A 12,424-nucleotide genomic window follows, 5' to 3' on the forward strand; every position below is an offset into this window, starting at 1 on the left:
GTTTTTCTATGCAAAGGAAGAAAATAAAGGAGTAAATTCAACCAGCAGTAAGTTTAATGCCACGATACATACGGGGATCCGTTACAGTAAGAGCTACACCTCTCCACCAAACCTGCTGCATCGAAGATTACAACGGACGAAAAGGATAACCTCTACGGAAGGCAAGGAACACTTTTACGGACGAAAAGGATTAGAGCAGCGGTGAATTGAAGACGGCGTGGTAGTACAGATAGCAAGAAGACGGATAAAGGCTAACGAAAATGGAGGAAATCGATGCTACTTTGCGCGGCAAGGATAAAGAGCAGCAGATCAAAATCCTTCGAAAGGTAATTCAGGAATACAAATAAATGCTAGAAAAGGAAACAGAACAAGGTGCTGTCAGACAAGAACTAAAAGAGTCTTTACAAAAAAAAAACAGAAAACTCTTGCTGAACTGTTAAGCGATGAAGATGATGATACAGATTTAGCTAACGCTAGACGTCCTGAAAGGGCGCGAGTTCCAACTGAAAAGATGCTAGCATACCGTGAAGAAGAAAAGAGCAAACGGGTAAAGAGACTTGTTAGCCTTTATGAACAGTGGAAAGCCCATGCTCGTCAAACACGTCAAGAACTAAAATCTGAGCTAGCAGAAAGACGACTGGCATCCCTTGCAGACAATTTAGAAATAAGGAAAATGGATATCATGAAAATGTATGATGAATTGAGAGACCACCGCACGCCCGATACTGAGCTAAGGCGTAAAGTTGATGCTTGTGCAGCAGTAACGAGTGACATTATCAAAATCCTGAACGAGAGACTGACTGGCGTAAATGGAGAGTATGATGCAGAACATGAAGGACGGCGCTTGCGTGATCTACTTGAGCCTGACTATGCCCGGTCAATTTATGGCTCCTCTGCTTCAGTACTGACTGGCAGTCATCGTTCCATGCACTCAAGTGTTGCAACCAAGCGAGCAGAAGCAGCGGCAGAGTTAGCTGCTAAGGAGGCTGAATATATGATGTTAGCAGAGGAAAAGAGACAGATGGAAAAAAATCTGAGCTTTAGAGGAAGAACACAGGAGGAAAGAAGAAGAACACAAGTGGGAATTAGAAAAACATAAGACCGAGTTAGAACGATTGCAAGCTGAAAAGGACTTAAAGGCTGCCCAAGCCAGACTTGAAGCATACAATAGAGAAGTTAACCCTCGTGCTGCCTTTGGGTCACATGACCCAAAGGTTCATAACGAACCATTGTTGTGTTTACCCAATTTTACCCAATACAAAAACAAATAAAAATAATTTTCTTTTAACCATTCCAATGTGGGGGGTCTGAGACAGCCCGACAGTTAAAAGAAAATGCTTCACTTTGTTTTTGTATGAGGTAAATTTGTCGCAATACGACGGTGGGTCACAATGACTGATGGGTCAGAATGACCCGAAGATAACACAAGGGTTAAAGAGGAATCTGATGGTCAGTCTTTTAAGCCATGTCATGACTCTATACCACTCAGCTCCATTCTCCCTGTCACAACGCACCCTCGCACAGCTGTCACTCCATCTCTTCCCATTGATGTATCCTGCCTCGCACAAGCTGTTCAGGACAGCATTGCTATTAACAGACTTCCTATGCCAGAGCCCACAGTGTTTAATGGCAATCCAATTGACTTTGTTGAGTGGAAGGCTTCATTTATGTCACTTATAGATAGAAAGAACATTCCTACTACCGATAAGCTGCACTACCTCAAGAGATATGTAGGTGGCTCAGCTCATAAATGCCTAAAAGGGACATTCTATCGTAGTGACAGCGAAGCTTACAGTGATGCTTGGAACAAGCTCAATCAGAGGTATGGCCAGCCGTTTATCATACAAAGGGCATTTAGAGAAAAGTTATCGAACTGGTCAAAAATACAGTCGAAAGATGCTGAAGGACTGAGAGATTTCTCAGATTTCTTAAATGCCTGTCTACAGGCCATGCCCCATGTAAAAGGCCTAAACATCCTAAATGACTGTGAGGAAAATCAGAAGTTGATTCGGAAACTACCAGAGTGGATAGCCTCACGATGGAACCGGCAAGTGACATTGCGTATCACGGAGGGAAAGGATTTCCCTAGCTTCAAGGACTTTGCCAAGTTCATGTCCATGGAGGCCGAAACCGCCTGCAATCCAGTCACTTCTTTCCTCGCTCTCCATTCAGCTGAATCCTGTCAAGACAAGTGGAGCACAAGGGTAGGCAAAAGACCCAAAGCCAGTGCCTTCAACACACAAACAGTGGTGGAAATCAATAAACAGCCATCAATAAAGGAAAAGGTCAAGGCCCCTTGCATGTTATGTCAGGATATCAGTCACCAGCTTTGCAAATGTCCAGACTTCATGAAAAGAAAACTGGAATACAGGAGGACGTACGTCAAAGACAACAGACTGTGTTATGGATGTCTAAAACCCGGTCACAGCGCAAAGGAGTGCCGGCATCGACACACATGTGACTCATGCAAAGGACGACATCCCACATGCCTTCACGATGACAGCTACAGAAAAGGTGAAGACAAGGAATGGGCAAGGAGGGAAAATCCAGCGCAACGCAGTGAAACGGAACCAACACCTGCTCTGTCCCTCAATGTCACCAGCCAAGGTCAGTCAGAAAACACCTCCATGATAGTGCCTGTGTGGGTATCGAACGACAAGAATCCATCCAAAGAAAAACTTGTGTATGCCCTGCTGTATACACAAAGTGACACAACATTCATTGAGCAAGATGTAAGTAATGAACTGCAGCTGACTACTTGCCCAGTTAGACTGAAACTCACTACCATGATGGGTGAAAATATGGTTTTTAAAAGTGAACGGACATCTGGTCTACGTGTAAGAGGATTCAATTCCTCTGTGCACATCAAACTGCCTCCTGCATACACCAAAGACTGCATACCTGTGAACAAACAACATATACCAACGCACGAAACAGCAAAAGGATGGCACCATCTCACAAGTTGTCCAAGAACTCTCGTACCCAGACGGGTCATAACAGGAAAGGATGACGAACCCTTTGCCATTCTTACAGACTTAGGGTGGAGTATTGTTGGCTGTTCAGCACCTCACTCTGATTCGCAAATGTCAAACAGTCACTGTCACAGAGTAATCGTAAAGGAGTTGCCTGCAGTGACTCCAGTGGACGCAATCAGAATTCTGGAAACTGATTTCAGAGACACTCAAGGAGATGACAAAACAGTCTCTCAAGAAGATTTGACTTTCCTTGACAAACTAAAGGAAACCATAAAGACAAACAAACATGGACATTACGAAATGCCCCTCCCCTTCAGAGAGAGGCCATGCTTACCTGATAACAAGCAGCTTGCTGCTGTGAGGCTCACTCACCTGAAAAGGAAGTTCATCGCAAATGAAAGTTACAAGAATGACTACTTTAACTACATGAAGGACATCATTGAAAGGGGTGACGCAGAGGAGGTAGGTGCTGAGGACACCTTTGGAGAAAAATGGTACATACCTCACCATGGTGTTTATCACCCAAAAAAGCCTGAAAAGTTGAGAGTAGTTTTCGACTGCTCGGCAAAGTACAAGGGAAGCAGCCTAAATGAACACCTTCTCCCAGGCCCAGACATGCTAAACAGTCTGACAGGTATTCTCATTCGTTTCCGGCAGCACCACACTGCTCTGATGTGTGACATAGAAAAGATGTTCCATCAGTTCCATGTCTCAGAGAATGACCGTGACTACCTACGCTTCTTATGGTGGAAGAACGACGACCTAAGCACACCTCCCCATGAATTCAGGATGAATGTCCATCTCTTTGGAGCCGTATCTTCACCAGGGTGTGCAAATTATGGATTAAAGCAGCTTGCCAAAGAACACAGTCACACACACCCATTAGGCTCACAGTTCATTGCCAGAGACTTTTATGTAGACGATGGCATCATTAGTGTGGAGTCTGTTGAAAAGGCCATTCAAATAGCAAAGGAAGCACGTGAGCTGTGCGCAAAGGGAGGTTTACGCCTTCACAAATTTGTGTCGAACAACTGTGCTGTTCTCCAGAGCATCCCTTCAACAGAACACGCCACAGACATCAAAGCAAAGGATCTTAGATTCAATGACACAGCCTTAGAGAGAGCATTGGGAATATACTGGAACATCGAGAGTGACCGTTTCACATTCAAAGTCTCACCAAATAACCAGCCTGCAACACGGCGTGGCATCCTGTCATCTGTTGCCTCCATATACGACCCACTGGGCTTCGTAACTCCATACCTCCTCAATGGAAAGAAAATTCTCCAGGACATGTGCCATCAAGGAACAGGATGGGATGACCCAATTCCAGAGCGATTGAAGTCACGGTGGGAGAAATGGCAAGAGGACCTTGTTAAGATGGAAAGGATACACATAGCTCGTTGCTATCAGCCAGCTGGCTATGGAAAGGTGATCAAAACAGAATTACATCACTTCTCAGATGCCAGCACCACGGGCTATGGCCAATGCACATACCTGAGACTGAAGAATGAAAGAGGAGACATTCACTGTGTTCTTCTCATGGGAAAAGCGTGCGTCTCGCCACTTAAGGTCACAACTATACCCAGGTTAGAACTTACAGCAGCAGTTGTCTCAGTCGCAGTGAGCAATATGCTCAAAGAAGAATTAGGCTACTGTAATGTAGAAGAGTTCTTTTGGACAGATTCGAAGGTTGTCTTAGGCTACATTAATAATGACTCTCGCCGCTTTCACACCTTTGTAGCAAATAGGGTGCAGAAGATCCGTCATGCCTCAGACCCCAAGCAATGGTTCTATGTACGAACTGATGAAAACCCAGCAGACTATGCTTCAAGAGGGAAAACAGTAGATGAGTTGCTTTCCTCTGATTGGTTCACTGGCCCTAGCTTTCTGTGGAAAATGGAGATACAGAGGTGCCTTCAGAGCTACCTGTCAGTGACCCAGAAGTTAGGAAGGCCCAGACATTCCAGATAAAGACCTCAGAACAAGTTGACCTTGTGGACAGACTGAATACGTTTTTCATGCTGGTCTCGGGCCATTAAAGCAGTGGCGCGTCTCTTACGGTGTGCTAGAAAGGTCAAATCATATGACCTCTCAACAGTTAGTGAAAGACAAAGTGCAGAGCAACTCATCATCAAGAACATACAAAGCCAAACATATGGAGAAGAGATAAAGCTACTCAGCAAAGGACATCAGCTACCAATACACAACAAGTTGTATCACCTTGATGCTTTCCTGGATGCAGAGGGTGTGCTCAAGGTGGGAGGTAGGCTCAGCCGCTCATCTTTCCCCAACACATTCAAGCACCCTACAGTCATCCCTCAGGGACATCACGTGACGAATCTGATCATCGCCCACCATCATGAAAGAGTGAAACATCAGGGCAAAGGCTTCACCATCAATGAAATTAGGTCCAATGGTTATTGGATCTGTGGACTGAGCAGAGCAGTTGCAACCTACATCCGTCACTGTGTGACATGTCGAAAGCTGAGAAGGCCGGTTGAAAGCCAAAGGATGAGTGACCTTCCTGTTGAACGAACAGAACCCACTCCACCATTCACATACTGTGGGATGGACTGTTTTGGGCCATTTTGGACAAAGCAAGGAAGAAAACAAGAAAAAAGGTATGGGTTGCTCTTCACCTGTTTCTGCTGTAGAGCCATTCATATCGAAATGTTAGAGGACTTGTCCACAGACACATTCATAAATGGACTGAGATGCTTTATTGCTTTAAGAGGTGCTGTGCGACAAATTAAATGTGACCAAGGCACTAACTTCATGGGTGCAAAAAATGAATTGAATGATGCATTGCAAGAGTTGGACATGAATAGACTGAATAAATTTCTCACAGACAAGCAGTGTGACTTTGTAATGAATGCACCTCATGCCAGCCATGCAGGGGGTGTATGGGAACGTCAAATAAGAACTGTGAGAAGTGTTCTCAACGCTACTCTACTACTCTCCCCTGGTAGGCTAAATGATGCGTCATTGCGCACCTTCTTTTATGAGTCCATGGCTATTGTGAACAGTCGTCCACTCACATCTGATGCTCTGAACAGCCCCCAACAGTTTAGAGCCACTTACTCCTAACCACTTGATCACAATGAAATCCACCACAGCCTTGCCTCCACCTGGCAAATTTGAAAGAGAAGATCTTTATGGACGAAAGAGGTGGCGTCAGGTGCAGTACTTGACAGAACAGTTTTGGAGTAGATGGAAAAAAGAGTACCTCCACAACATCACAACAAGACAATGCTGGCATAGCACTAAAAGGAACTTGCAGGTCGGTGATATAGTAATGGACGCTGAGGACACTTTACCACGAAGCAAATGGAGACTTGGGACAGTCTCAGAAGTCATCCAAGGCAAAGATGGACTTGTGAGACGGGCCAAAATCTTATTTGGAGAGAAGGAACTGAACCACAAAGGAGAGCGTACCAGCAGGCCCGCTTTGGAGCGCCCTGTCCAGAAATTAGTTTTATTGCTAGAAGCTGTTTAAGCACTATGCAGTTGTGAAATGTGATAAGGTTATCTGTGTGGTATAGCCTATACGTTTGAATGGTTATTCTTGTAAGTGGAAATTCTGTGATTTAATGTTTCCATTTTGTAAAACACTAATTTGGTGGGAGTGTAAATAACCCCATAGAAAGATTATTATTTTGGGTTGATTGCCTGCTTTGCATTTGTCTTATTGATATTTTATGTGTGCCTAAATAACAATGTATTTGAAGAATGTATTTATGTTTTATGTCACCTTCTCTCTTACATATAATTAGGACTTTTATTTTGACAATGTAAAAAGTATCGCAGATTTGGTGTGTGTTAATGTGAACTTGTCAGTACGATTACAAATTTAGTTACGAACGGATGCACATGCATACATTTCTAAAGTTTAATGGTTTAATGGACCCGTATGAGGCTACAGCTCTTACGGTGGTGATGGTTTACTAGTTCACTGAATGTTTTTCTATGCAAAGGAAGAAAATAAAGGAGTAAATTCAACCAGCAGTAAGTTTAATGCCACGATACATACGGGGATCCGTTACACTAGATGATCAGGAAACTGTGTCTGCCTGCTCAGAGAGCATTTTGGGGGTACACTTTTGAGTTTTATTTACCACTTGCAACACAGATGGTGAGTGTGTGAACGTGTGGCTGTGATTGAAGTGTCTGTAATGACTTGCTAGTGGTGGTGGTCTGAACATGAGACACAAGTCCTTACAGTGCTCATTTCAAATATGACTCAATTGATTAAATTGCTATGGTGTTAAACTCAGCAGGAAGAGGAACGTCTTCCTCCCCCTGAGCCTAGGGCCTCCACTTCAAGGCCAAGACAAAGACACAAATTATAAGCAATGAACCTTGAAACACTGTAGTCAAACGGACACCTTCAACTTTCTCCAAGTGTGCCTTGCAAAGGGACAATGTTCTTTATTTGTTTCAGGTTGGAGCAGACAATGTGAGGGCCCTGTATAATATAACCCTGGAGCTCGATATAGAGTATAAGAGGCTCGATATAGAGTATAAGAGGCTCGATATAGAGTATAAGAGGCTTGATATAGAGTACAAGAGGCTTGATATAGAGTACAAGAGGCTTTTAATTTAAAAAACAAGGCTGGCTTTTCTGTGTTCCTAGGGAAGGGAGAACACATAAGGATGTATTTGTTATACTTTTTTCGACGTTTTGGTCTTTTTATACCTTTTTGTGGCTTTTTTGTTGTGCATTTTGAGTCTTGTGGGGGTTTTCAAAATTTCTTTCAATGTCCTATTTATTCTTTTTGAAAAATGCTATAAAAGTGAATGAAACATCCAAATTCAATGAAAGTAGTGAAATGATCATTTATTTAACTTGTGAAGAGCATGGTATGGTACCATACACATTGTTCTTTTTGGTTTGAAATGTTTTGGTTGAAAGAAACACACATTTCTGATATGGAAATTATTAGAAAAAGGCACAAAGCAACCCAAGGACAACAGAATGGGTTAAGGGGAGACACCCCAGTGAATAGGGATAACATATCAACATGAAACCTCCCCAGTTGATAACTAATATTAGGTCAAATATTGTTTTCATTACTAGTTTCCTGTAAATGTATGTTTAAATGAGCAAATGATGCATTAAGTTGTAAAATATGATATAATGTGCATACATTTCCAGAACGGAAATAAGAACATTGCATGAATACAGAATGAAAATCCTTGTTTCATTTTGTCAACATATTAGAGTCCAAAGTTTTTACAAAGGGCACTTTGGATATCTCTTTTTCATCACGCCATTAATCAGAATATGGTGGCAACAGCCATTGAAGAAAGTCCTTTGCAAATTGCGCGGCAGACCGTGTTCTTCCTCAGGTTCTCCGCATCACCCACACTAAAAGTAGGTAGCGAAATAACGAAACGGTATATAGTCTGTGGGACTGTGAGCGCACGGCTTCGATGTGTCGCATTGGCAACATACGGCTCAAGAATCTGGCAAAGATACGTAATTCCCTCTGCTGAGAATCTATATCTTTCATAAAGATACTCAAGAGGGAATGCGAAAGGGTTTTGTCGGCCTCTAAATGTTCTGGCTCTTCTGAGCGTACCTCTCACTATCCGCGCACCGAGCTCCACAGGATCTTATATGAACGGTGACGGCATTATCCTCAAGAATGAGTTAGTGGGCGGGGCTTTTATAGCGGTTGATCTCTGATCTCCAACTTAACCTGCTCCCGACCAGGTTAGCCGTTCAGCATGTGTTACCATGGCGATCTACCCCGGTAACAAGTGATCCTCCGTCGTAGTACAGAAAACCCTGGGTTTAACCTGAAGTTACCTCGCTAACGCCAAATCTTGATTCGTAGTACAGGCCCCAGGTCCAGAAGGGGCACTCTTTGTTTGTTTGTGTGTGTGTGTGTGAGAGAGAGAGTGTAGGTAGATCCATGTAAATAATTTTACATAATTGTCTTTTTTGTTTGTTAGATTATTTGTTATTCTCGAGAACATATCTGAGGGTGTTTGTCTGGGAAGCTGACCAGATATGTCTAAATAGAACAGACATGTATCAACATCGCAATACCTATGTCCCATAATACACTCTAGGAAAAACTAAAGATGTAAGATGAACAATATGACTAGCTCGTCCTCTTTATTGTTGAGGCTGTTTATGGTCCAGAACCAGGGATGTAGTGGGGGCTAAACGTAGCCTACGTAAACGCCGTTTACGCACCTCCCGAAATTCGGAAATTGCGTTTATCCACCTCGAAATAGCGTTTACGCGCGTTTACGCACATGTAAGTTCCCTGCACCTCGTATTCTGCCGTTGGAATAATCCGAAATAAATTTGGTGTAATTTTAAAACACCAAAGACTATAAATTTCATGTTGTTTAACATATAAACGCTGTAGTCTGAATCATTTCATCTGCGCTGTAGGGTCTGTGACCCTTTAATCAATGCGTTGCGGCTGCGGCGGCAACACCAATCAGGATCCATCAGGAGACCATCGAGTGCTCCCACTCCCACAGATGCCTGCAAAAGGCCTTAAGTACAGAGTGATCAATTCACATTTGTAAACGTTGTTTTGGTTTGCACAACATCGCATTAAGACAGGGACAAACGGATAGCCTACTAATAATAGTAGGCTATCCTCACCAGGGAGGCGTTCAGGAGGCATCCTTATCAGATGCCCGAGCCACCTCAACTGGCCCCTCTCGACGCGGAGGAGCAGCGGTACTACTCTGAGCCCCTCCCGGATGGCCGAGCTTCTCACCCTATCTCTAAGGGAGAGCCCGGACACCCTGCGGAGAAAACTAATTTCGGCCGCTTGTATTCGCGATCTCGTTCTTTCGGTCCCTACCCACAGTGCGTGACCATAGGTGAGGGTAGGAACGTAGATCGACTGGTAAATAGAGAGCTTCGCCTTTCGACTCAGCTCCTTCTTCACCACGACGGACCGATGCAGAGCCCGCATCACTGCGGACGCCGCACCGATCCGCCTGTCTATCTCACGCTCCATTCTTCCCTCACTCGTGAACAAGACCCCGAGATACTTGAACTCCTCCGCTTGGGTCAAGATCTCCTCCCCGACCCGGAGATTGCACTCCACCCTTTTCCGGTCGATAACCATGGCCTCAGATTTGGAGGTGCTGATTCCCATCCCAGCCGCTTCGCATTCGGTTGCGAACCTCTCCAGTGAGAGCTGAAGGTCACGGCCCGATGAAGCCATCAGGACCACATCATCCGCAAAAAGCAGCTACCCGATCTTGAGGTCACCAAACCGGACCCCCTCAACGCCCTGGCTGCACCTAGAAATTCTGTCCATATAAGTTATGAACAGAATCGGTGACAAAGGGCAGCCCTGGTGGAGTACAACCCTCACCGGGAACAGGTTCGACTTACTGCCGGCAATGCGGACCAAACTCTGGCACCGGTCGTACAGGGACCGGACAGCCCCGATCAGGGAATCCGGTATCCCGTACTCCCAGAGCACCCCCCACATGAGCCCCCGAGGGACACGGTCGTCCACAAAACATGTGTAGACTGGTTGGGCGAACTCCCATGCACCCTCCAGGACCCTGCCGAGGGTGTAGAGCTGGTCCACAGTTCCACGGCCAGGACAAAAACCACATTGCTCCTCCTGAATCCGAGGTTCGACAATCCGACGGACCCTCCTCTCCAGAACCCCTGAATAGACTTTCCCAGGGAGGCTGAGGAGTGTGATCCCCCTAAAGTTGGAGCACACCCTCCGGTCCCCCTTTTTAAAGAGGGGAACCACCACCCCGGTCTGGCAGCCGATGTCCGCGCGATGTTGCAGTGTCGTGTCAACTAAGACAGCCCTACAACATCCAGAGCCTTAAGGAACTCCGGGCGGACCTCATCCACCCCAGGGGCCCTGCCACCGCGGAACTTTTCAACCACCTCGGCGACCTCAGCCCCAGAGATAGAAGGGTCCCCCCCAATGTCCCCAGATTCTGCCTCCACGTCGGAAAGCGTGTTGGTGCGTAAGACTATCCCGACCCAAATCAAAATTTAGAGTCGACAGATCAATGGGGAATCACTTTTTCTTCTAAAGGCTGCCATCCTCAACCTTTTTGGCGCATAATTCACCGAGATATAAAATTGGAAACTGGAGGCATCTTGTGTAAAACAGCAACATGTCAGCATAGAGCGTACAGATCCGGAAGTGATGTCTGTTTTACCGAATACGGAAGTGTTTTCCGCATAACCCCTATTAAACCACAGGTCAGGTAATAAAGGATAAGCACAGGGCAGCAGCATTTGTCAAATCATAATCAATCATAAGGCCTTGCAAGCCCTGGAACTTTAAAGGGAAGTGAATGAAATCCCAAATCTTGGTTAGTGCTCTACAGTTTACAGAAATAATCCTCCCAGAACTTCCCTCTTAATATTAAAACTTCAAGTAAATAGACAACAAATAGACATTATGGCTGTTAGAAAACAAGGTATAGGTGCATTACTGCCACCTACTGGACTGGAGTGTGATACAGGATAAACCAAACAAGTTTCTTTCTCCCACACAAATGGACTGTCCCAAATACTAAATGATAGCTACGTAAGAGCCCACATGATCACAGTAGGACTACGTACAGCCTAGCGCAGACACTACGTCAAAAGGGGGGTGGCTATGTTGGTCCCAGCGTCAAAAAGGGGGTGGGTGTGTTGGTCCCAACGTCAAAAAGGGGTGGGTATGTTGACGCCAACCAATAGCATGGAAGCATAGATGGTCCATGTACAGACGTTAAAAATGGCCGTGTACCGACGTCAATTTATGTCGTCTGTAAACAAATGTTAAATTTGGGGTTTTGGCCTTCCATACGGTAATTACGCGTGGTTGACACACGGGGACGTCTTATTAATTTCCCACTGGGCCTTCCATACTGAACACACACGAGAACCCTACATAGACTTACAATGGACACAGGCGTTCACTAGGGGTGCACAACCGAACTGAAAAAAAAAAATTGTTCAACACACAAACCATTTTGTGGTTTTTACATGTAAACTGCGGTTTTTCAGATCTACGAGAAAACAACCTAATGCCCTTTGTCCTTCCCCTTTCCCGTAACATTTCCCGGAGAGTACCTGTCCAATTAACTGTCAGTATATCAATGACGAGTCACGCACTGGAAGGAACTGGAGAGCAGTGTTGCCAACTTAGCGATAGGGATGGGCGATACCAATCATTTTCTTTTCGATCTGATACCAAGTAGCCTACTTTCAAGACCAGTATTGTCGATACCGATACTTCTCTGAAATATTTTTTAGTAATTTTATAATGCATTCTGAAAGCCATCGTTATTAATATTAAATAAACCGCAATAGGCATTACGTGTCTGTGTTGCGTCCTCTGCTCGCGTCAGATGTACTTTGTTGTGCTCTTTAGGGTGTTTAACTTTTAGATGCTTGTCATGTTTGTGGTATTGCCACAATGGCGTATTGTTTTTGACAAATG

The sequence above is a fragment of the Osmerus eperlanus genome, chromosome 21 (genome assembly GCF_963692335.1).
Source record: "Osmerus eperlanus chromosome 21, fOsmEpe2.1, whole genome shotgun sequence".
NCBI classification, from domain to species: domain Eukaryota; kingdom Metazoa; phylum Chordata; class Actinopteri; order Osmeriformes; family Osmeridae; genus Osmerus; species Osmerus eperlanus.